At 51.0% G+C, this 26075-nt stretch overlaps 1 protein-coding gene across 1 annotated transcript in view; it reads left to right on the plus strand.

The window, feature by feature from the left end:
- SNX19 (sorting nexin 19) overlaps window positions 1-26075 on the plus strand; it is a 103149-nt gene that overhangs the window by 22733 nt on the left and 54341 nt on the right. Inside the window, exon 11 of the transcript XR_008209874.1 lies at window positions 9075-9155. The gene's annotated coding sequence lies outside the window, so the exon portion shown is untranslated. The remainder of the gene's footprint in view (window positions 1-9074; window positions 9156-26075) is intronic.

A 26075-nucleotide genomic window follows, 5' to 3' on the forward strand; every position in this document is an offset into this window, starting at 1 on the left:
AGCTCCTCTGGAGTGCTGCATCTGGCAGAGCCTCATTAACCTTCTGTTTCCCCCTCCTACTCCTTTGCCCCTGAAAATCAACAAAGCCAAACATAAGTTGCCTTGATTGAAGGAGGGTGAAGTGTGTGTGCTTAGTGTGAAAAAGCACAAGGGAAGGCATGGGCTGAAGCCCTTTTTCCATGCAGGCCACTTCACTTTTATTGCGCTGGAAGATGGAGCTCTTTGAGTCGCGATGCTCTTTATAGCTGAGCTCTTTAACTTTCTCCTTTCCTCCCCTTGCAGCCTCCATTCTCCTCTTGTTCGGCTCCTTCCGCTCTGCTCCTTTCTTTTTTGTCCTGTGAGAACGAGTCTTTTAATCCCCTTGTACTGCAGATTAAAGCTATTACAGCCTCCCCAGCCTGACATTTTCTCAGCGCAGCTCACAGCCAGGTCTTTATGAGCATTCTGTCTGTCTGCTGCTGCCTTTCTTCTCCGTGCTCTAAACCTCCATCCCTGACCTTTCCCTGCAGAAGGAAGGGCTGCGGCGTGCAATCCCAGGTCTGCAGAGTGGTCTCAGCAGGGCTCAGGCTGTGGGAAATGAAAACCCGTGGAAATTAATGAGTAAATAAGGAGAGAAAGAGAAAATGATGGCAATTAAGAGAACCGAAGCAGAATTCAGCATGTTTGGGAACAGGTTGCAGAGCTTGGGTCTGAGTTGTGCAGTTGGTCATGTTGTTACAGAGAGGCAAACCATGAGCTTGGGGCTGCTTTTAGCAACAGTGGGGTTACCTGAAACCTGAGGTGCAGTCCCACTGCACGCCTTGCGTTGGAACAATGGCTGCTGGCACCTGCAAGGGCACTGAGCTCCTGCTTGGTGTTCAGTGTGCGAGCTTTCAGGGGCAGGGATTGTGTAGTACTTGTCAGTTGTTTCAGGAGGGATGCGGCTCATCAGCCCTGGGGCTGTGACAGAACCGTGGGGCTGTGGCACTGAGGGATGTGGGCACGGCAGGGTGGGGATCTGGGAGGTTCTTCCAACCCGAGTGATTCTGTGGTAGGAGAAGGATCTGTTCTTATACACGGAATGGAGAAGGTGGGCTGATGGCTCCTTCTCTCGGATCTCTTGTGCTATCTAAGCAAGAGAGGACAGAAGAACAACTTTCAGTCCTGCAGGGCTTTACTTGCATCCGTGTCTGTGGGTTATTTCACATCCCGTTCAAAAGGGAGATCAGTTTGTTTTTCTTAGTAAGCAACTTGAGGGCTCAGCCTTCGTGCCCAAGGCTGGAGGGTGTTGAAGGGGCTGATTCAGCACCTCCTGGCTTTGCTAAAGCAGACAGAGCGCACAGCATCTGCGCTTCCCATTGCGTATGGGGGCTCCTGGGGCAGGCAGCAAAATTGCTTTCTGAGTGAGAATAAAAGAAGTGCAACTGTCCCCTTTTTGGGAACTGGTTTCGGGGCAGAAGTTCCCCCAGCGTGCCCTAATGAAATGGAAGCAGGAGCTGCCCCTGGAGGGGCCCTACGTGTGAACCGCTGCCATGTCGAATCCACACCAATCTCTCCTCCAGGAGCCCCTGCCCTGTAATTACTGCTTTTCTCTTTGTGTGGGCCACCCCCCCTGTTTTTCCCTCCCCCCCCCCATGCACCCCATAAGAGGATATTTGTAATGAAAATCGCTCGGCAGAAGCAGAGAACAAAAGCAGAGGCGAGAGGTGCTGGGCTCCCACCTCCGGCCGTGGGGTGGCACGGGGGCCAGGAGCTGCTTATTAACCTTAATCTGCAGAAAGGGGCCAGAGCCGCAGTGTGCACGGTTTCATAGCTACAGCAGCTCTCTCCCAAGCGTGCAGCCTTATGAAGGGGGGATCTCCCAGCAACGCTCCCGGCCGGGGCTCTAATGCGTTTTGCACCGTGCCGTCTAATCTGGGTTGGAAACCTCACCGGGATCCGGCCCCAGGATGGCAGATCCCAGCCACAGCCGAGCTCGTAAGCACATATCCAGCTCCAACCTTCTGGTTGCTGGGGTGAAAGGGCCTCTTCATCTCCACAGGGAGAGGCAGATGAATCTCAGGCTCTAACAAGGACCTGCTTTCCCTCCCCCCCTCTCCATCTCTGGCTCAAGGGCTCTTTATTATGTCTTTTAATTCTCAGCTGCGAGTAGGAGGGAGTAATAAGACCAGAGAAATGGGGGGCAGAAAGCCCCTCACAGTGGGGAAAGGCCTCAGCTGCTGGTGTGTGAAATGGGATGGCAGTGGGGGGATTAGAGATGTCAGCTCGTGGGAAGCAGTGGATATTTAATAGCTTTGCTCACTGACTGTGAGGCGGTGATGGGCCCAAGGGAACATGACATGGGATGGAGAAAAAGGCTCAAGAGCTGAGCTTGTATCTCTTAACATCAAACTGTGGGCCTGGTGGCTCATCTTTTCCATATCTGGTTGGCATGGGATGTTCCCAGCACAGTGAACCATGCAGGGCTTCTTCCCAAATGGGAGCCATTGCCTGGGCTGTGTCCTCCTCCTGATGGATGCAACTTGTTCATGGCAAGCACAGGCACTGGGCATGCTGCTGGATGGTCTGTGTCCAGTGTGTTGGGTGTTAGGAGAAGTTTCTGCTCTAAAACAGCAATGCTGCACTGCACAGCTGCGCAGTGAGTGGGGGGGTCACCATCCCTGGGGGTGTTCCATAGCCATGGGGATGTGGCACTGAGGGACGTGGTGGGGTGGGAGCAGAGATCTGAGAGGCCTTTTCCAGCTTCGATGATTCTATGATTCTGTATCCTGTGTTTTGCTGCCGTTTTACATCCACTAAGGGAGCCGAGTCCTTTTGAAGCATTAGCACTCCGTGCTCTCAGCTCTGATGCTATCTTCTGCACGCAGGATTCTTTGCGCAAAGAGCGCGTGCTCCTGCACCCATCAACATTTTTGTGTGATTACACCAACAGAAATTGTTGGAATGCTCCCTCTTCTCCAGAACACGTGTTGCACACTGTGCACTGCATTTCTCACCCGGCTCACCTCTCTGCCCCAGGGGAAGCTGCCCCTCATGGAGAAGGGTTGTTCAGAGTGGTTCTGGCAGGATGGAGGTCGCTTCTCGTTGCTTCCTTTGTAACAAGTGATGAAGACCAAGCGACCCGAGCCTTCCCATCGTGATTGATTGGTAAAGAGCCTTCCCAGCACTGCCCTTCATCACTGCATCAAAAGGCAATGTGCCCTTAATGAACCCGCTCTGCTCTGGGCTCCGTCAAGCTGTGTTAAGCTTTTGTTTTGCTTTTGTCCGTGCAAGTGAATTCTAATAAACTAGCACATGGCTGTTGTTTCCAGCACAAAGCACATACACACCCTTGCATGTTTAGAGAGTTTTCTCCCAGATGCACGTGCGTGTTGAAAGCAGCCCCAGTGGGCTCTGTGAACCCCCCCAGTGCCTTTAGGCAAGCACTAGGAGCTGGGCAGCGGTGCTGCATGGGCAACAGGATGGATGGGCAAGCAGGATGCAGGGCTGCCCATCACTTGGCTCTCTTGTCCCCAGGAAAGCAGCATCCTGGGTATAAATAGGTACCATGCTTTGGGATCTTTTTTAAGGGCAGTTCCTGGCCCAAAATGTTCCTCTGTCAAAAATAAGCTGTCCCACCCCTTTCAGCAAGGTTCACCTGGAGCCCAAAAGCTGCATTAGAACACTGTGTATTCAAGTGCATCTCACATCAAGGGCTTGAAAACAAACACCAGCGATGCCTCTTTTCAATCGCATTCCTTTCCGCGACAGGCCGATGATTTCCAAGCCAAGAATGTCACTAACCTCTCATATTTCTCCTGGTCATTTTTGTCCTGAAATTGGAACTCAGCCACAGGCAAAACGGGGCTGAAAGCCCTCGTGTCACAGATCCAGATTTAAGAGACGTTATCTCATCGGCAGCCAACAACAAGGCTGGCACGCCGTCAGGCGCGATGTTCCCTGGGAAGCTCAGCACCACGAGGGCTGCGGGGGGCAAACAGCTCAGTGTGAGCCGGTCCAAGGACTCAGATCCTCCTGGTGGCCTCGGCCAAATACCCCTAAACATGCTGTGCTTGTGGGAGATGGAGGGTGCTTGGCTGGGAGCGAAGAACTGGGATTGTAGGGAGATTGGGGACACAGCAGCCAGGCATAAGACGAGCGTGGCTGAGTAGGGCTGCCTATGTTGCCTTCCTTGGGCAACAAGTTTGCTGCACTTGTTCTATGGATGGTGTTGTCCTTAAGCAGCTGTTCAACTTTTCTGCTTGGCAGCAGCTGTGTTTAGCCTGGAGAGTGGCTCGAGCCCTGGCAGATAAGACAGCACTGAGACGTTTTGCAATCTCTCAGCCCTTCAGATTGTTGTCGGGAAAAACCTCAGAAGGACCCCGTGTCATCAGTGTGAATTTAGAAAGCGGTTGCAGGAGAAAGATTGTTTGTGGGGAAAAAAACCAGACAAACAGGAACAAACTGCCCTCAGCTCTGCAAGATTAGTGCTTAGGGGCTCCAGCACTCCAGCAGCAGAGTGCAGAAGGACCACAACCTTTGCGATGGTTTTTGGTAATATATTTAGTGAAACCAGGTGTGAGCGCCCGCTGGGCTCCTGCCGTGCTCAGGAGCGGCTCCCCCAGAACGCAGCCGAGATTCAGGCAGGGTTGTGCTTACCCTGCATCCCCATCCTCATCTCCGGGATGCTGTAGGAGCCGCAAGAGGGAGCTGCGGGCTTTGCCTGCATCTCCCCCGGCGCTGCAGAGGCGCACGGTGGTGCTGTTGTCTCAGCCATGGCAGAACCTCCAAGGGCTGAGGGGGCACAGCCTGTGGGATAGGGGACGAGGAGACCCCACCGAGCTGGAGCCGGGTGTGGGGTAGGACTCAGCTCTCACGATGTGGTGCCTCTCCCAAATCCGAACCCATTTCCAGCCCTGCTTCAGGTCCCTTCCAACCCAAGTCGCGCTAACTCATGGTGGATATCCTCAGGGAGAGGAAAGTGGGTGGGGGTGTCCCCATCCCAGGGGGACACTGCTGTGCCAGGTGGCAGGGAAGGGCTGGCTCACACAGAAAGCTCCAGCCTGCGTTTGGAGAAAACTTTCCCATGGAAGATCCCCTGACACTGCTGCGTTCCCACCAAGAGCTTTGATTTCAGTGTATCGGCATTTTCCGATGAGAAACCAGCTCATAGGAAAATTCCCAACGAGCAAAGAGAAACTCCCCAGCGTATCAGGAGGGATGCTGTCGGGGGAAGAAACATAACACCAGCAGGGTTGTGTGTTTAGAGGCTCTGGGTAAAGCCAGATAAAGCACGGAAACCACGGAGTCCTGCAGCGGAGCTGCACTGGCTTTGCTCTGTGCCTGCTTTCCCAGGACTTCTCTCCTGGTATTTCTGTCACCAGGATGCTGGTTCTCTGTGTGCAGGCAGAGGGTGCAGTGTGCATGCAGAGCAGAGGCACGGCAGATGGACCTGTTAGGGGTGTGGATGTAATGGGTGTGCAAACTGAAGCCCCAGTGGCTTGCCTTTCCTTGGATGGGGCATGAGCTAGGAGAGGAACAAGGTGATGTGAGAACCCAGCATTTAGCTCATATTGCTTCTTGTCTTTCTTACGACCACTGATTAACATCAGGTCCTCACAGAGGGACATATCCACTCCAGTGGAGTTAATGAGGCTGCAAGGAGTGGGATGAGAGGGACAAGCACTTCCCCTCTCTGCGCTGGACCTCACACACTTGTTATCCTCAGTGGAATAGAAGCAGTCAAGCAGGAGGCTTGAAACCACAATTAAGGTTATTTAATCCGCCTCTCTCTGCCCAGGGGCTCCTCTTCCTGCACCGAACGAAATGCTACAGTCACACATCAGCTTCAGGAGGGTTGCACAGGAGCTTCTGCAGGACTTTGCCCAGCTGGCTTTAAGATGACCCTTTGGAGAGAGTTGTCAGTGACCTCGTAGGACAACACAGCTCATCCCTCAGGTCCTGTGCTGGAGAGCATCCCTCCCTGGCACAGCAGGCCGCCCACCAGGCGCCCAGGACCCTCACCCCATGCCTTCCCAGTGGCTGTCTCTGTGCAGCAGTTTGCGAGTCCCTCTGCGAGGCCTGCACTTCTCAGATGTTATGTCTGGAAGTTGGCTCTGTTTTTTTGGCTTGGGGGCCCAGGGTCTGAAAGCAGAGAGGCTTTTATGGGAACCCAAGTCCCCTTTTGACACAACTTCCTTGTGCTTAAATTTCAGGTTGAGTTACAGGCTTGAACATTTTCTGGTTGGATATCTTTCATTGTCAAAGGGGATTAGGCCAGTGATTATTTACGTGCACCTCTATTACACAGGGCCTGTTTCTTTTCTTTTCTTTCCTTTTTTCCCACATCGTTCTGCGTAATGCGTAAACGGTCCCATAGGTGGGGGGAAGAGAGTGAATGAGGCTCCTGCAATGCAAGGTCCAACATCCCTGAGCTGGGAGATGCCTCAGGGCTGCTTTGGTGTCTGCAGGGAGAGCATCGCCATCCCGCAGCGTGTTGGGTTGGTGTGTGGCACGAAGGGCCGTGGTTTGCTCTGGGGTGGCTCCTTTGGAGCTTTGGCTCCTCCGCAAGAAGTGGGGATATTTTTCAGGACCCAACATGCGTGCGTTTTAAAAGAGATTTTTGATAGAAGTCCCATTTACTCCTTTATTTGGCTTGGGAGGCTGCAGTTGGAACAGATTTCTTTACATATCCTTGAGTGTTATTTGATTAAGGTTATGACTGCTAATAAACACTCAGACTCTATTCCCCTTCCCCACCACTTGCAGCTCAGGACAGCACTGCAAGGCCTGAGGTGCTGATTCTGCTCCCCTTCCATCAGCACATCGGTGTGCTGCTCACTCCAGGGAAAATCATTCTGATTTATTCCAGCTTTATAAAGTAAGAGAAAATAGGAATGGGAGGAGTGCCAGGAGTGATTCTGGCACGATAACCAGTTTATTTCCCTTTCCTTCCCCATGCCATTTACAATCACAAGTTCTTCTATCAAACAGCTACGAGCAGAGCAGACGTTGCCCAAGAGTCAGAAGAACTGAGGCTGCAGGATGGAACTGACACAAACAAAACCCTGTTTAGGGGGTGCTTAGGGGGTTTTTAGGGGGCGGGTGAGAGAAGCAGGTTCTGCTTGCGAAGGGAGAAGGCAGGAAGAAAGCAGGGAGCCCAGAGGACTCTACCTGCCACCTGGAAAATGCGTGTGCTCCCTGTTCACACCAGGCCTTGCTGCCCTCGGTTCCCTGGAGGCCTTCGTGCCTTTTTCCTGGACGTCAAGCACAGTCTCTTCTCAACAGTCATAATAAGTCTTACGCGGTGCAGCACACTAATGAAAAGCTGTGTGGGCTAGTTCCTAATTACAACCATCAGTTAAACTGTCAGAGGGAGCTCCCAGCCTCAGTTGTTGCATTATTAGACTTCGGGCCTTGATGAGCTGCAATCAAGCATGAAAGCATGACCAGGGCAGAGCCAGGGAGGTCTCTGCTCTCCACCAAATGGTGGCAGCTGAGAGCCAAAGGAGGGCACGAGCCCCATGGGCACACCCTGCCCCCTTTCTGTGCACCCTATGCTTGCTGACTTTGTCAGGCTTCAGCCTTTCGAAGAGACCGTCCTGTAACTGGTGATGCCCCATCCCTGCAGGCACCCAGAGTCAGGGGATGAGGCTCTAAGCTCCTGATGGAGCTGTGTGTATCCCTGTGCATCGCAGGGAGTTGGACCAGGTGGCCTTTAAGTTCTCTTCCAACTCAAATCATTCTATGAACTCAGCCCTTTCACCATAGGCTTCCTGCCTTTGCACATTCAACTGTAGACATCCCATTTCAATACACATTACCCAGGGAGGAGTTCATATCACAGTGCCTTTCAGCCACATCTGGATTTGAAGTGCCCCACAGGATGATGTTTGGGGACTCTTCCTCCACTCAGTGGTCCCTTTAAATTTCACACTGGACCCAGTGGAGAAGAGGCATGCAGATGGCAGGGCTTAACGACAACAGCACCGGTTTATTTGAACTAGGGTCTTTATGGAAAGACGTGTTTGTTTTCTCAGACCACACGTTATTAACTAATCTCTTGACTTTGTTTTTATAGTCGCATTGTGAGCAACTTCCTACTTCTCACCCCCTTCATCCATCAAAAAGTCTTTGGCTTGTAAGTAAGGCGTCCCACACCAGGGATGGATTTCCATCCCTTTCTGCTCCCTTCTCTAACAGAAAGAAGCCCTCCTTCCAGCCAGAGCATCGTCCTGGAATGTCCTCAGATCTTTGGAAATGATCATCTCTGAATTCCATCTTAGGGAATTCAGACTGAGCAGTCTCATTTTTGCTGTTGGCACTGCAGTGCTGCGCAAGAGCCATTGGCAAAGCTCAAACGTTGCTGCGGCGAGGAAGGGACAGGATTTGGGGCTGCAGCTTCTTCTCACTGGGTTTCACCTGCAACTTTCACAGAGAATCTCCTCTGATCACTCCCAGCCTTCCCCTGACAAACAGAAATCTGAAAAGAAACAGCCTGTTCAGGAGGGATCTCAGGGGTCGGGGGGCTCTGCTGCATAGACCCACACAGCTGTTAATCACCAGAATATCTCTGACTCCCAGCAGCTGTCTGCTGTTTATCTGAGCCGGGATATCCACTGGCTGAGCCTGCAGAGAGCAGGCTGTGCAGCCAAACCAAACACAAATGGAAGACAGATAATTTGCACACGATGGTGTGCACGTGTGTTTGGTGCACGCACACACAGGCTTTGCCCATGTCCTGCTGCTGTGGCTGGGAAGCATAGAAATACAAAGTTTGCCCAGACTTGCAGAAGCAGTGGCTCAAATTGCATCTAGAAGAGCTCCCCAGGACACCTGTGGGGCTCATAGAGTAACCTGTCCCACCTGGAGAAGAGTAATCATCTGTCCTCGCAGGGCTGTGAGGGCTGGGGAGCTGATATAAGTCAGGCTGAGCTGAGGCTGGCTGCTTTTTGGTGGAGTGGTTGGGCAAGGCAGTACTCTGGGTATGTTTGGTATTGGTGGGAGGGTTGGGGGTGATAAAGGAAGGCAAAGCCTTGAGGAGCAGTAGGGAGGTGGTGAGCATGTTATGCCTGGGTCTTTTGGAAGGCTTACAGCTTTTTTCCTTCTGTTCCCAGGTTCCTTCTGTAGCGGCCAGATCATCTTGAGCATCAGGCAGCAGTGCTGGCTGGATCTCGGATGCTGTTTGCTTGGGTAAGGTAAGGCTTGGTTGAACTTGTTGGTTGGTGGGAATAGACCTGGGTTTCTGTTAATGTAGCTGTTGTCCAGGCCAGCACTAGGCTGGCTTACTGAATTGTGAATTGTGGTGCTTCCAATTGGCTTTTATTTACCTCTCGGTTGGCTGTTCTTAAGTCTTCCTTTTGGAAAACTTTGGCTTACCATCATCTGAGGCTCCAAGGGGCCCTGGGCACTGTGAAAGCCATAGGAGCTGCTGCTCTGAGGCTGAAACCTTGCTGCTCCCTACTCTGCTTCCCCCAGTGGCAGTTGCCAGGACGAGCTGCAGTGCTGGCTGCTGCAGGCTGTGCTCTTTGCTAGGTGGGAAGCTGGAGGATGGTGCTGAGCTGTGCTTTGAGCTGTGCAATGAGTGAGAGCTGTGCGTTATCTATCCCCTGTTCACCTCTCGCTCTCTGAGTACAGTGAGTGCTTTGCATGGAAATTGTGTAACAAAGGCCAGAATGTCTTCCAAAGCAGTTAGGCTTTCTTGGCTGTGAATGCCCAGCTTTCCTCTAGCTCTGACTCTGCTATTTATCAATTAGCTTGCTCCAGATCCTGGGAACAGCTACAGCTGTCCTTCAGCCTGCAGCACCCACTTCCTTCTGCCTTACCTCATCCTGCAATCGCTGTCCCACAGGGCACAGCCTGTCCATCTGTCCTCCATTCTGTGCACACATCAAAGCCTCAGACGATGAAGGAATGGAAGAAAAAGAAACTGGTTGCCCAAAAGCAGTGTTTGGGCAGAGATAGGCTTGTGCTATCCCACCTGGTGGCAGCAAGCTTGTTCTGTGGGAAGAGGTGGTACAGGGAAACGAGGGCAGCAGGCTGTCAGGATGCTTCTGCTGGAGACTTGGCAAGGAACAGCAATCTCAGAAGAGGCTGGAGAAGCTCCTGCTCTCACTATTGAGGGCAGAGCCTTTGCTGTAGGTGAGAGATCAACTTGTCCAAAGGGAGAGAGCGGCTTTCTGGAAGGCAGAGGACAGGAAGGGAGGAGTTCATCTGGACCAGACTCCTGACTAGCTAACAGTCAGCTGTTCCTTCATGTGCTGAGAGGATGTGGGAGCCCGTGGGCTTGCTGAAACGCATGCAATCAGTGCTGCTTCTGAAGAGTCAAGAGTCCCCTGCACAGCAGAGGTGAAGCCCTGTTCCTTTCCCTTGTGCTTAGCCCACATCCAGGAGAGGCAGAACTCTGGGGATGGCTGCACAACAGGGTGGGGGCACTGCCCTGCAGGGAGTAAAGCTGAGGAGGGTTTGTGCTGGAGGAACTCAGTACAGAAACACCAATGTGTTTCAGGGAGATGAAGGTGCATGCAGCTCCAGAGGCATCCTGGTGGCAGGCACATCCTAGAACTGTTATCTTGGTTCATTTTTTTCTTGCAACCTTATTTCCAGCTTTGTAACAGGGAGCATAACCTCTAGCTCTGCTTCATCAGATGTGCCTGCAGCAAAGCTAAATAGAGCTGACAGATCAGGGCTCTGCTGTTTCTCTGGAGCTAGTGCAGCACAGAGGAGGTGTGGAGGCATGTTGTAGGGGTGCTGATTTTTAGGGTGTATCCGAGCATCCCAGAGGCAGAGACTCACCTAAAATCTTGAGGGAAATTCCCAGAGCTCTGTGCTGTGGCTGGTATCCCATGTGAGCAGGAGGTGTAGAGGGGGAGCAGCCATGCTGTGCCTCCCAGATGCTGTGCCAGCCAGCAAACAGGGAAAGTGGGACAATAGCATGATCGCCTGGGAGTGGCTTCAAATTGAAATGGGCTGCAGGGCCCCATGCTGCCCTGCCACAGAGGGGCTGCAGGGCCTGCCTTGAGGGCTGTGGAGCAGCAGTAAGGTGATACACTGAGAAAAAATTGTTCTTAACTGCCTGAGTGCTGTTGCTCTTTCTCAGCTTCCCACGCAGTCCTGTCACCAGCAGCAGCTGCCATGGCATTCTGAGCCCCATCCCAGTCCCATGTGCACAGACAGACCTCTGCTCCTGCCTTGCTGGGATCAGCTGTGTCCCCAGCACTGCTGTCCTCTTGGGGACAGCAAGCCACAGTTGGTTTGACTGCCAAAGCTGCTATCAGTGGAGTTTCTGGGCATATTTGCCTTTCCGAATCCCGTCTGTCTTGCCAAGCTATTGAGATTGTGCTGTTCCTGATGTCTGTGTTTGGTGAGCAGCTCCATCCCCTCAGCATCCCTGTGCTGATGCTTGGTGTCACTTGAGGACGGCTGGGAGCCCACTCTGCAAGTCACCATGGGGAAACAATATGTTTCCACAAACATAAGCATGGGCATCACTGCCTTCTTTGTGCTCTCATTTAAACAAAAATGGTTCCTGTGGAGTTGCAGGGGGCAGTAAGTGGCTGTAGCCAAACAGGGTTTTTTTGTCTGTTATCCATAGAGAAGGCTCTGGGTTTGATTTGAGCTTGCAGGTTAAGAGCTTGGCAACTCTTGGAAGCAGAGACTGCATAAAATGTAAATGCTTACAAGGCCCTGCAGGCTCCCAGCTCACACCGAGCAGCTCTGGGGTGTCAGCAGGGCTCTGCAGCAGCTGAGGGCTTCACACTGCAGCCTGCTGGCCCCGCGCCCAGCCGGGATCCAGGTCACTTCCATCGACCTGAGCTGCGTTCTGAACAATCACCTAGGTGTGAAAAAATCCACTGCCTGCTCCCTGGGCTCTGCACTCCCCACCCATTGTAGTTTTTTAACTGTTCCTAATGAGCTGTCATTTTGGCCAGGGCTGGCTTGGTGACTTGAGGATCGCTGTAACAATGAGACCACAGTGGGCAGGCAGAGGAGACGGAGTTGAGGGGCTTGCTGCAGTTTTATGTTTTTTTTCCCCTGCTCGCTCTCTGCTGCAGTTGTTTTGAGTGGTGCAGTGATTTCTCACAGCTGGCCCTGCTATCATCCTGCTCATGTTGCTCTGTGCTGAGGCGAGGAGTGAGCTGGGGGGACTTGGCAGCCAGGCAGCTGTCCCGGAGCCTGAGCCATGAATGAGCTCAGAGGGGGAAGGAGAGAGGTTTGGATGGGAGAAAACTCTATTTGTTGGGGTTTTTTTTTTAAGTGAGAGGCTGACAGTGCTGACTGGATCCAGGCACAGCACGAGCAGGTGCTGTGTGTGCTTTGCCCGTCCACAGTTCTCCCTTGGCTGTGCGGATGCACAGACCCTCCTGCAGTCATAGGCAGCTCTGAGCATCTGCCTTGTGTCACCCCATTGCTCAGCTCTGGGCACAGCTTGTGCCCACCCCTGGAACTTGCATGCAGTTCTTTTAATGCACTGCAGTGCTGAGCTGTGGCAGCTCTTGGTTCTTTCTCCTCTGATGCCCCACACTGAGGTTTTTAAGCATTATTTCCAGACCCCCAGTTCTGAGCTACAACCTGCTGACAGTCTGCCTTGCATCTCATGCTGCAGGTCCTAAATAAGAGCTGCATCTGGAGGTGTTTCTCTTGACTGATATCCATAGCACCTCTTGGAGCATCCTCCTCTTCTCTGTCCCTTGGTATCAGCTTTTATAACATCTCAAGCTGAGTGCTTTGTAGTATTATGAGGATATTTTTCTGCCATGAACAGGATGGGGGTGAGGTGTTCAGCCCCCATGCCACGCTGCTGTCCTTGGACAAATCCCTCAAGCTGAAACAGTTTGCAGGGTGTGTGTTCACAGTTGGCTTCAAGTAATACAGATTGAGGCAAGTTTTGACACTGTAATAAGGACACCATTCCTGCCTTGCAGAGCCTAAAAAGCATGATAATGTATTCCTGGTACTCTGCAAGCGTGGAAACACCCACCAAAATGGGGCTTGCAAAATGAAACCCACCAGGCTGCTACTTTGGAGCTGGTGTGGTGTGAACTGAGGGCAAGCCACAGAAAGGTGGTGGATTCTCCCCAGGTGCAGAGCCTGGCACAGCACCACAGGCTGCTGCTTTGCAACGACTCATCCTGAAATAGGTTGCTGTCTCTGTTACCCTGGGCACATCAGCTCCAAGGCTTTCCTGGAGGGTACTGCAAGTTTCATTTTAAACGCAGTCACCTTGGGATTCTTTGGAGATGTTGATGATGTGTTGCAGGATGATCTCCAGCACACGGTGTGTGAATGGTAGAATGGGCTGAAATCAGAACTCCTGTGAGACTGAGCATGCTGTGAGCTCTAATGCTCGTGAAAATGAGGGGCTGTTATTCTTTCCTCTAGATGTGGGCTGCGTCAGCGTGTCTTCCATACATTTCTGCTGTTTTCCTAGCAAGCCTTGGTTTCTCTGCTCCCTCGTACAAGCTATTTGTAACACCTAGTCCTCTTCAGACATGAGTTTGCCTGGTCTGCTGCCTTCTTCTCCATTGGCATCCGGAAAGCTGCCAGCTTTGCCCTGTGCACTGCACCCCACTGGGTGTTCCCATGGCAGCCTTGCTTTGGGGGGGGCACTGGCTGTAAGGGCCAGGCCTGATGCCTTGGTACTGGGTGTGGAAGTGGTTGGGTTTGGGCTGCTCCAGGCATGTTTTCAGGGCTGCTCCATCCTTTGGGAACGCAAGCAAACAGCAAAGTGGGTCAGTGGCAGACACAGAGCCATGGCAGCAATCAGCCACATGCTGCCCTGCTAACAAACAACCTTTTATACCTTAATAGTTACTGCAGATGCCAGATCCCTGCTCGTGTCCTTCCAGGCATCTGCTTGGGCAAATGCTGTGCTGTGGTGGGGAGCGGGCCAGGAACCAGCTCCAGTGCTGGAGAGCTTGCCAATAGTTGTGTGCAAATACTTCTCCTGGGGTTGTTGAGATGCCAGTGCCCTGGTGCTCTTCTGACTGTGCTACTTAAAGCAGCTCCAGCCACAAGGCTTTGTGCTGCACCTGTTTGCTGCTCCCTGCTCTGGGGGTGGGATGCTGTTATGGGTGTGCACTGATAGTCTGAATTCTTCAACACCGTGCAGTGGAGTGGTGGTGAGGGCTGTGCTTAAGTTGATGCAGATGGGTGCAAATGGGGTTGCTGGATGAGCCTGCAGTGTTTACTAAAGCAGGGCCAGATGTATGTTCTCTTCTTGGTTGCAGCTGTAAACACTATAAATGTCTTCAGTTGTCTGGCATGCACAGAAGTGCACATCATTCCTGCTAAGGTAAAATAGGAGTAGGAATTGTAACTGTGACATTGAACTTTGAACAGGGCTTTGGCTCCGTCACAGCTTTCATCTGCAGCTGAGAGGAGGTAGCTTGGGCTCCTTCCCCTAACAACAAGCCCTGCTTTGAGGTGTGCGGCGAAGGAGTGCTAAAAGCTGAGCTCCCTGCGAGTTATTTCCTTTGAGCTCTTGATTACACTGCAGCACATGTTGTATGTTCCAGGATGGATGATGTCCCATCCATTTCTTCTGAATACCTCATGGATCTCAGTAACAGCTGTGAGCAATTTATTTTTGGGTATAATCAGTTAATGTTTTGGTGAAGTGCTTTGAAGATGTACAGCATCCTCAAATGTGAGTATCGTTTCATTGTTCCTATTTAACATCTCTCTGTAGCTGAACTACTGTCAGACATCCTCACTTAATAACCTATTTGGTGTCTGGATCTTTTCTGTAAAGGCAGATTTTTGGCCAAGGGGTTGGTGGAATGACATAACAGAGCTCTCAGCGATGTAGTACCTGTCATGGAAGCCTCTCAGCATGCTTTGAGGCACCGGTTAACTCTCACCAGTTGGTCGGGCAGTCTGGCCATCCATCTCTGGGCAGATGGGGAGGAAAAGTGACCCCTAGAACCCCTGGCAGAAGGGAGTCTCCTGCTCCTTGTAATGGATCTGGCGAACACAGCCCTCACTGTGCCTGCTCTGTGCCAAGAGGTGTGCAGCTGGGCTTTGCTGCCATGCAGGAGTTTGTGCGTTGAGAAGGATGGGGAGCAGAGACTTAGAAAACATACAGGGTAGATGGGAAAGCAAGTGGCCTCTGAAGCCATGCAAGTTTGGAGGAAGCCTCCTGTTGCCTGGGGATGGCTTGTTGCCTTGGATTTTCTTGTGATATCATTCGGAGAATAGGCATTGATTGTGCCAGAGTCTGGCAGACCTTCGTAGAGAGCTGCTGCTTAGGCTGCTGGATAGAACAAGTGATCCCAAGGGCTGCCCATGGGTGTACGTCATCACCCTCCTGGGCTCTATCACCTGGCTGTGCTGTCCAAGCTGGTCCCCAGCTGGGGGCATGGGAGCTTTCCTCTTCCCTGGCTGTTCCAACTGACTGCTGTCAGTTCCCCACTTTTCATCAGGAAGAAAAGAGAAGCTTAAATTGAGGAGCTGCTATTGGTGGATGGAGCTGTGGGACTCCAGCGGGCGGTCAATCACTCTCAGACATCAGCATCTTGTCTGGAGGACTGGGAAAGCAGCTCTTCCCCTGTGTGCATCCCCCAGCCCGCTCCAGAGACAGCATTCAGCATGAAACCAAGAAATGAACTGGCGCTGCTATTCTGACAGATAAAGAGCAACCCTTCATAAAGGACCTCTGTGTTTTTCTTGCTGCCAAGAATCATTTAAGCAGTGGTCATTAGTGACTTATCTTTCCTAAAACACAAGTGAAAGCTGACGTCTCTGTGAGAGGCTGCATCAGTCAGTGTGCTGTGGTGGAGAGCAGCTGTCCATAGCTCCAGCTGTTTGCACCGTGCCTGCGTGCATCCCCTCCCTGGGCCACATGCTGGGACACAGTATTTGCAGCTCACTCTCGGGCTCATGTACTGCTTGGGGTGACTGACAGTCCAAACAATGCAAGCAGGGAAAATTCCTCCTGCTTACTCATAGCTTTTGTCCCTGGGGCTGCAGGAGCTTTGTCAAAGCCCTGCTCCTTGCAGTGAGAGCTCAGCCTGATAACCAAACAGCCATCAGCTGCGGTGAGAGCTGCCCTCAGCAGCTGCCTGCAGGCCAGGGAATTGGGATATCCTGAGAGAGATGGAGTTTGTTATCACTGGCACCACATTTATCTTCCTAAGATGCTCATTGAGACAAGGTTATCTCCATCTTAAAGGTAGAGAATAAAGAGGCTGTTGGCTCTTAGTCTCCACGTGCTCTGTGTCTCCTGCTGTGCTCCACTGGGATCTCATAACTGCTCTTAAATGCCCTTCTCCCTTCACTTGGCCATGTGCAGGGGATTGGAGCTGGCTCAACATGGCTGTAATGGTGATCCCAAAAGTTCTGATGTTGGGAAGGGAATACAAACCAGGGATTTCAGACCCTGGCTCTTTGTAAGAGGAGATGGAGAAGCCAGGCAGGGTTAAATCTACAGGCTGGCCAATGGAGGATTTTCAGGTTCCTTATCTGTGCCTGGCATTAAGTCTGCTCCTCAAGGTCTATGGCCTGGAGTTTGGGACTCCAGCAAACCATCCCACAGCTTGCCTGCAGCTTTAAAGGCCAGTTTATGGCCATTGAAGCCAAACTTGAAACCTATCTCCTTTCTGAACTTTTCTTTCCTTGCTTGTTCAAATACTGGGAGGGAAGCCAGCTCTGGAAATGAAGTCACTTCTGAAGATGGCTGCTCTCCCCAGAAGGAGGCTCTGAAAATTCCCATTGTAATTAAGTGTTGTTTTTTTTTTTTTTTCTCTCAAAAAACATCTTATGGACTTGGCCCTTGAATTGGTCCCTCCCAGCTGTCCTCAAATTAAAAGGGAAAAAGAAAAGACACTGGCACTGCAAGGCCTTTTTTTATGACAGATTTTATTGCGTAGGATTCAGCGCATTGACAGGCTATAAAAGTTTATTGAAAACAGATACAGCTGTCAATGGGCTGACCAGTGCCCGGGCTGGGCTGCTTTGCAGGCAGCTGGTGGAGGGATGCTGGTTTCTGTGGTTTCCTGCACTGTGTCACTGCTGCTTGAGAAGGGGCTGGAGGGGGAATGCCCACCATGAGCCACCAGCACGAACGCAGCTGTGTCACTGGATGCAGTGTGGTGTGGGATGATGAGCTTTGGGGTGGCTCTTGTGGGGCTGAGTTGAACTGACAGCTGTGTCTTCCCCTTATTAATATCCCTGTCAGTGCAAGGCTGGCCTCCAGCACTGCTTCAGCATCCTGGATGATGTGAGGAAGTTTAAGCCCTCGCGCTTCCTTAGGACATGAAAGCAGTCGGTGGTGTGCTGAGACCTCACAGTGAGCTTCTGAGCGTGTAGCCACAGCAAAATGCCATCTGAGTCCCCTACCCAGCCTGTCCTGTTCCAATGTAAATGTCCCCAGGGAAGAACCATGCTGTGTTTGTTCTTGAACTGTCCCATTGTAGAAGAGGGAGGGAAGAGAATACTGAGTCTGCTCCGGTAGCAGCCCAGCTCTGCCAGGTTCCTGTGGCAACTGGGAAGATGCCACTGGTTCCTGAGATGAGTGGCCCTGACTGGAGCCATGCTTCTTGGAGACAGCTGAGGTTCTTTTGTGACTAGTGGGAGCTTCATAGGCCTGCAGCAGCACTGTGACTTGTGCCCAGCATCTCCTGGGGCTCTTCTGAACTTGGGAGTTTCTACTGTGAAAATTATGCCCTTTCTGGGGAATGGTGGTTCTTTGTCAGAGTTGCAATTGACTGTTATTGGTGTGCAGTGCCTTTCCTAAGGCAGGACAAAGAGCATCACAGCTTCATCTACAAAACGTACCCACGGCCACGCAATGGCCAAATGCCCGTGCACCTTGCTGGAATGCGTGAGGCTGTTGCTGTGGAACGTGGCTGAGGTGATTCAGCAAACTGAAGGTTGCCCTCTTAGTTCTTGCCTTCTTGCTTCCACAAACAGCGTGGTACAGCTTTGGTCTCAGTGTGACTCAGAGGGAAGGGAGGTCAGAAGGTGCCCCCCAAAGGCGGTGCTGGCTGTGCAGTTTGTTCTGGCAGCAGTCGCTGCTGCTGCTTCGGGCTGTTGTACCTTGCTGTGAACAAGGACAAAGAGCTGGCTTGCTTTCACACCGCTGTCCCCGCTAAGAATGCGGCTCCGTGTCGAAGTGCTGCAGCCAGGTTTGGCAGCGCTGCAGGCAGAGCCCTGACAGCAGAGAGCAGAGTGCCAGAACTGCTGCATTCACAGATCAGTGAACTTCAACAACTGAGTCATTTCAGAGACCCCTGGCAAAAAGGCACCGCATCCAGACTCCGGACCCCTCACCTCGTTGGCCCGTGCCAATTTGGATGTGCTGTCAGAAACCATTTGCTTGCATTAGGTAAGAACCCTGTTTTTGTATCCACAACAGTGCTGGATCAAGGTTGCCGCGTGTCATTTCATCACTCTGGCAAATGACAAGCTCGGGGCTTGGAGTGTGGAACCTTATTTTTAATAAAGGAAAAATCTTTGCACTTTTATTCTGCATCTGTCAGCGATCTCACTTGGCTGAGCCCTGGAGGAGTTCATCTGGCCCTCGTGTTAAGGAAAACCAACAAATTAGTACAGATGTTTTTCTGAGAGCTACGGGGATCAGGGATCAGTGATTTAATACTGCCTGATATTTGATAGGGGACGCCCAGGGAATATGTGCTGGAAACCAGGAAGTAATATTACATGAAATCAAAATATAAATATGTTCCTAAAGGTTTAGGTAATTTTTTGCAATTTCCCCTTGTATGGTCTTAAATGAGGTCTCTCCCTCTCCTCCTGTTCTTAATGCACTTGTTCCTGTAGGAGGTTTCTTCCTCTTGAGCTGGAGTTGGAAGCCATGGAGTAAAATGAAGGCTTGCTGTGTGTGTTCGTGGGCTTTAGGTCAGCTGAGGAGCACTGCAAAGGGAAAGCAAAAATACAAAGGGTCTTCTGGAGTAAAGAATGAAGGGAAAAATCAAGAGACGAGGGAGGAAGCAGCCATGGTGGTGTAAGGCTGCCTTTAGGAGCACTGTGACTTTGGGGTGCCTCATTCATTGCCCCCTCACTGCTGTTCTTTTCAGCCTTGAGAACTTAAAGGAGTGAAGCGAACGCAGGGACTCGCTGAATGAATCCTGAGACCAAAACCAGCCCTGATTTGGCTCTCCAGAGTGTTTTGTAGTCCTCTGGTTGACATGGCCTAATGTATCCTGTTTGCTGCTCTCAACTGGATAACATGAGTAACACCAGCAGAGGGAGGTGACCTCCAAGTACTTCTGAGATGGACTCAGCTTTGATTTTTGTATTCAATCAGGTGTGTAAGGTGTGAATGTAGGAGAAGGACAAGCCATGTTCCACCATTTTTGAGTTCAAGCTGATGTGGCTGAGCAGACCTGTAATGAATGTGAGAGACATCTACACGTCTTGGTGGTTTTGACTTGACATTTAGAAGCTCAGGATGTGTCATGATGGTGAATCTTTGCCTGCCACATCTCCACCGTGGGCTCTGCATATTGCTCAATGGTTGGGTTTACTGATACCTAAACAACTCACAGCAAGAGAATTTATTCACACCCTCCAAAAACCACAAGATATGGAAAGTCGGTGTTATTCTTGACTCTCAAAAACATAACAGTAACAAAGATGAAGTCATAGAGGCTTGACAATGACTGTCGAGGGGATTTTTGAAATGGTTCACAGCCCCTCTGTCTGTCCATCCCTGTGATGCCCAGGGCAGCGCAGCTGTTTGGCAGAGCAGCGATGTCCCCCGATGTGCATTGCTGTGTGCTGATGGGTTCAGGGTGAAGAATGTCTTCCCTCCCCACCGGTGCACCTGGAGCTGGCAGGGGCTTGGATGCAGGCGTAAATCAAAAGGAAGATGACAGGGACTGAAGGTTTTTGGCTGCGGTGCTGAAGACCTGGCATTTTCGTGGAGATCACACCAGGGCTGACCTCAGGCAGGGCGGCAGTGCTGCTGGTGATGAAGTGCATCCTCTGTGTAATACTGGACCCAAAAGCATGATGCAGTTTGGCTCTTCATCCCCCATTTCTTCATCCCGGAAGATGACACGGACAGCAACTTCCAGCTGCTTCAGTATGTTTCCCCACATTTCCCTCCTTGCCCTTGGACGAGGGCCCAAGGACTTCACAATGCATGGTGCATTTAGTGGTCCCTTACCAGCAGGATGTTGCTTAGCTCTGGCTCTCTCTGCCGTTTCTGACTCAGAGGTACATCCCTTGGCGCATACCTGGAAGCATTGCTGGTATCTGTGCTTAAGATTACAGATTTGGCCTCAGCAAAGTGAAGGCTTTGTAAATGCCACGTAGATCTTGCAACTGAATGCAACTAATTAGAAGCCAGTGCACTCCTCAGCTGTGGAAACATTGAACCAAGGAAATCCATAGCAGGGAGTGACAATGTTCTGCACTTAACACCTGGGAAATTCCAGTGATTGCTGCTCCTTTCCCCTTGCTCATTGATTGTGGCTTTCCAAAGAACACAGTGACTCAAGGATGGCTTCCCCACCTTGCCTCGCTGTTTCCTGGCTTTGTATGGTGGTTCCTGCAACTCTTCTGGTAGCCCTTCTGTGGGGAGAGGAAGGCAGAGATTTTTGTAAGGCCTCTGATGGCTTTAAACTGTACAAACTTTGTTACTCCTTTTACGTTCAGGCTGCGAGCTTAAGGAACATATTCAACTCCAAAAAAATTTCTCAATGTAGTGACAAATCTGCTTCCTATAAACCCAAGCTGTTGGCATTTGCTGTTACCCTCCTTTAATGCTTTATTAATGAAGTTCTTTTACAGCTGTTCCATTATTTCACCTGGGATAAGAATTGGGGTCACAGGTGGATAATTATGCGGGTCATCCTGTTTCTATCCTCTTAAAACTCTGGCACAACATAAGCTTTCTTTCAATCCTCAGTGTTCCAAAGACTTATTAAAAGTCAACATTAACGATCCAGAGCACTCCTTGGCCAGGCCTCTTTTAAATCTCAGCTACAAGTTCTCTGGGCTTGCTGATTTCCAAATACCTCATTCATAGCTGTGGCCTAACATCCCCCATAGTTGCTGTTGAATCAGAAGCTGTTCCATCATCACGTGGTGCAAATCAATCGCATGGCTTTCCCTCGGACACTGGATGGTTGTGAGTATTGTTACAACACCTATGGGTAACCCCACTTCTGCTCACCTGGTCCCAGTTGTACTCATTTCACTGAGCCAGAGCTGCTGTTGGGAGTTTTGATCTACTCCACGTGTCCGTCCCCAAGGCAGTGATACCTCTGTGGGTCAACCCATGGGAGGGAGACGGTCGTTGGAGGGATGCTCCCTAACACATGAGGGTGAGAAAGGGAATGAAGGAGCAGAGACTTAGCAGTAAGTCATCAACAGCAGAATAGAGGTGGGTAGAAGTCATCTTTTAGCCACAGCCACGTGGCTGTGAAGGGCTTTGGGTGACTGGTGGAAGATCTGGCATCTCGCCTCTGATTAAAAGCTTGAAATGTGCTGGGAGGACTTGTCAAAGTGAAGTGCAGAACATCGTCAGCCACAGAAGGGAGTGGGAATGAGTGACACAGTGGTGCAGTGTGGGCAGTTGGCTCTCTTGTGATGGTAAAACCTGTGAATCCTGAATGGAATGCAAGGTGGGATGTGCAGCAGTTCTGACAGTGCCTGCCTGGCTGAACTGGTGAGCAGGTTGAGCGCTCCATACGTTTGTTAGGTGACTGCTTATAGGCAAGCATCATCCTGGGAAAGTATCATAGAAACATCTGGATCACTTCTGTGGCTGCTGCTTGTGCTTTGAGTTATTTCTGAGTTCTGAGTCACACTGGATCCTATGTGGCAAACCTTTTTCTGGTAGGCAGAAAGCAGCTGCATAGAAGGAGCTCAAGAAGAGCTTGGCATGGCTTACAGGCTCCCCTGATGGTGGTTCTCTGTTAAAATAGCCTCATTGCCAGCTGCTTGTGTGCTATTGCTAGTGGACCTGGAGGCACGATCGTAGTGCAGCAGGTGACTGTGTGAGCCTGGGGATAAGATAAAGCCCAGAGCCTCCATGCATGTACCTGCAGGTTTCACAGGTGCAAAGCTGGAGATCCGGGGGAGGTTGCACACAGTCCAATGGAGATAAAACCCTCCGTGTGACCATCTTGCAAATAAGCATATGGCAGCACAGACATGCAGGCTGCCCCATGACCTCTGCTGCTTACAATGACTCCAGAAACCCTGTGACGTTCCTTGCTTGAATTATGTGGTTGTTTCCCCAATATTTACTTATATAACTATTTGCTGTGACATAGAAGAGAACAAGCAAATGTCAAGGAATAAAGGCTATTGCTCATGATTTATTCCCAACCGGTTAATTTAATTGCCTTTCTGATTGAGTAATAGGATATGAGGATAAGGAAGAATAAATTTGTGTCTTTGACTTGGAGGTTGTTGACACTGCATCATGGACCTTTCTTTAAGTGGGTAAGCGTGGTCTATAGGCTGCTGCTCGATGTAAGCAGGAGAAAAACAGTGGAATGGTTGTTAACGGTTCACTGCCAGAACAGAAAGCTTTATGGAGTGAGATTTTGCCAGGCCTGAAAAAAAAAAAAACCCAAAAAACTACTCAAACCCAAAGTGTTTCATAATCCCAGAGGTTCTGGATAATGGAGGAGGGAACAAGCACGTGTGTCAGCACTGCCAGGCAGGGAGGTGCTGGGAGCCTGCTGGAGGATGAGCTGGGTTGGAAGCCAGTGTGGTGGAACACCCTCCCTGCTGGCTGGGGAGCAGGATTTGTTGTGGGTGAGGCTTGCACGTAAATCACCAGGTGCATAAATAGAGAAGGAAGGATGACTGGGCAGCTCGCAGCTCCGCCTGGGAGGGTTTGGGGTTGGCTTAGGCTGGCTGCATGCAATCTGTTACTGCATATAAAAGACAAGTGGGACAGGATTTACCAACAGGACTCTTGCAATTGCTCAGCACGCTGCCAGCTGTCACCAGTGGGTGCTGGCAGCACCAGGTGAGGGGAAGGGGAGATTCTGTACATTCTGTGTGCACACGCTTCTGTGGTGTCAAAATCAGGAGCACGTACATCTCAGGCTTTCTGCAGACTTCCCCATGCGGTCAGGGGCTGGCAGAGGGCAGTGCAGCTCTCTGCTGCACAGTGGCACTTTGCCTCTGCCCATCGGGAGCTTTGGGCTGGTGAAGTTTCTGCACAGGGAACCTTGTCAGCAGGCTTTGGGGTGAAAGCCACCCCCAGTCCTGATGTCACTGCTTCAAACCCTGGGGCAGCTCTCTGACAGTTTAATAGGGAGCAATCTCTGCTGGCAACCACCCTCTAAGTAAGGCCACCAGGAGGAAATGGTTCTGCTTAACAGCAACTTTAAGGGGAGGATACAGATAGGAGGGATTGGAGCTGGGATCAGACCCATGCAATGAGCGTACCCAGCAGCACCCGAAGCAGCAGGGCTGAGGTGTGCCTCGCTTGGCTCTGCACCTTGCTGGAGGGCAGCTGACTTCCAACAGCTCTGCCAGTTCAAAGCCTCTGTCAGATGTTGAGCCTGATGAGAGATGAGGTGTGCATTCCCTCTGTGCCACCTTTCAGCTTTACTTCCATATGGAAAATCTGGCAGTGGATCCATAGTGGGAATATAATACCCGAACATCACAGATTGGGTCACTATTGCAAAAGATCGACTGAGTGTGCCTAAGGAAAACACCTTTAAGATTTCCTGGAAGGCATTAGATCTCCCCATTTTGGTGCAGTCATTTTAGTGTTCCCCTAAGATCTCAATGATGTGTTGTAGAACGACTTGCAGAAATGAATGGATGTCTGAGCCGGCAGTCAGAACCCAGCTTTTGTCTCAGGTATTTGTGAAACTGTTTGGAGGATTTAATTGCTTTAATAGCAACAGGACTCTCCTTTGTTAAAGTTTGCTTTATTCACAGAACTGGAGGGTTCCTCTAGTGGGAAGATGTGGGGCAAAGGGATGCAGCAGGGCAGCACCACAGGAGGGCTGTGGGAAGTTGGGTGATGACCATTCCCAGCAGTGGCGACCTCTGGGGATGCTGAGATGAGTCACAGAAAGTGGTGATAAGGATAATCCTTCGCTCTGGTCCTGTCTGGCTGTTTGCTCAAACTCAGCTTTCTAGGAGGGAACAACGTCTTTTTATTATTAGCATAATTGCGATGCTGCAAAGGGGCCCCAGACCCAGGCTTTGCACATATTCATGTGTTCTGCTGAACTGCAAGGAAAGCAGCCCAGTGTTCAGTAATGTGTGCCTCTACCCAGCATCAATAAAAATGAGACCCAGGCACTTACTGTGCTCAGAGACAGCTGGTCCCTGCATCTTCCCAAGTGCTTCTGTGAGCATCCGAGCACAGACGTTAAGGGGATGTGTCTGTTTGTCCTCAGTCTGGAGGGCAGGATGTGGGGTGCCTGGGGAATCAGCAGCAATCCAGGTATTGTGTTGTGTGAGCTCTGTGCACATTCCCTCAATTTTAATTGCTTGGGGCTATCTTGCCCTGCATGCAGCTTATCCATAGGTGTTCCCAAGTGCTTTGGAAGGACACGAGCGCCCAGCAGTGCTGCGGAGCAGGAAATGAGTCTGCGAGCTCTCCAAAGCACACAACAGAAATGCTTCCTTGAAGTGAGAGGAACAGTTAATGTCACTGCATGGCAATGAGGAGGAGGAATTAAAAGCTCACCTAGGAGAGATTTTGCTCCGCAGGGTGCCAGGATCTCCATGTTCATTATCAAAAATGTAAGCAAACAACAAATTAAAACAAATTGAGTTTGTTCCCCAAGCCTTTGTCTGTTTAGGGGATTAAGTCTGGCTTCAGCTGTTGATTGGCAAGCAGCTCTGCTATCACAAAGCACAGTTCTCCCTGGGACTGGAGACCTGCTGCCTGAAGGAGAATAACGGAAATGGGTTTGGATGCAGAAGGAGCTGTGGAGGAATAGGTGTGCAGGGGAACTGGGGGTGTTTGTGGGCTGAGAGCCAACGGGGGTGTTTGGATTGAAGTTGTGCTGTGTGGGCAATCAGAGCTGGAGCACCGTATCCAGCAAAGCATCTCCTTGAGGTGTGGGTAGGGTTTGAGCCCTGTGATGGGGCGATGCTTTGGTGTGTTGAGAAGATCAAACGTGAGATCAGAATGGTGAAGGTGGGCTTTGAAATGTGTGTGTTCTCTGCTGAGATAGAGCATGAAACTTAAACACCACTTTTCATTCTGAATTAGAACTGACTGTGTACTCTTATCACATGGATAGAAAAATCACGTTCCACCTTCTTGGTGGAGTGAATTTTGCCTGATTTTTCCCATAGCAGCTGCACAGTGGGGCTGTGCATGGGCTGGAGGAGCTCAGCAAAGCCACTGATAGTGGAACAGCTCTTGCAGGGAGCACAGAGAAGGAGCAGCACCTGTGCTGCTTCCGCAGGAGCTAATTCTCTTTGCCTTAAATGCACTTGTTAGAAATCTAAACAAAAGTCTCAAGCCCATATTGCCTTTAAAAACAAGCTGTTCAAACTGGGAAATGCTTTTTGGAGGCTGCTATTGAAGCGGGCGCCAAGTTTTGCTCAGTGCTGTCCGTCCAGGTGCCTCGTTTAATTTCACAGCCCTTTTCAAGCACCGAGGAGAAGAGCAGGAAGGAGATGAGAGATTTTTGTTCTGAGTTGTTTGCATGTCATTCTCCTAGAAGGAGCTGGTGTGGCTGATGCTGGGCTGTGCAGGATCACCCCAGGTAACCCAGAGCTCTCTATGGTGTGGTGCTGAAGTGTGTAAGCAGCAGCAGCAGCTTGCTGGGGGTGGCTGCAGAATGGCTGTGCTAGCTGGATCTCTTGTAGCTAAAGCCAAACTGTTAATGTACTGCAAAAGAGGTAGGACGTACAGGTAGGACCCTGCTAGTAATGCCTTGGTGCAGCAGCTCTGTTACCTGCAGGCAGGTCTCGAGGTGCATCATAAACTTGGTCCATTGTCTCTGTGGTCTACAGCCAGCCTAAGGAGAGAAGCTGGTGAGCATCCAGAAAAGGCAGTGTCAAGCTGGAGCACTGCTGCGGTGTTACCCTAGTTTGCATCTTAGGAGGCGTTGCTGGTGCTTGGCTCATAGCTGGCAGCTCTGTGTGTTCCGTTCTGCTCCCACTCTCACATCAGTGTGTTGGCCTTTGGTCCTCTCCTGTGTGCC

This window comes from Tympanuchus pallidicinctus, unplaced genomic scaffold, assembly GCF_026119805.1.
Source record: "Tympanuchus pallidicinctus isolate F22 unplaced genomic scaffold, pur_lepc_1.0 scaffold30, whole genome shotgun sequence".
NCBI lineage: Eukaryota > Metazoa > Chordata > Aves > Galliformes > Phasianidae > Tympanuchus > Tympanuchus pallidicinctus.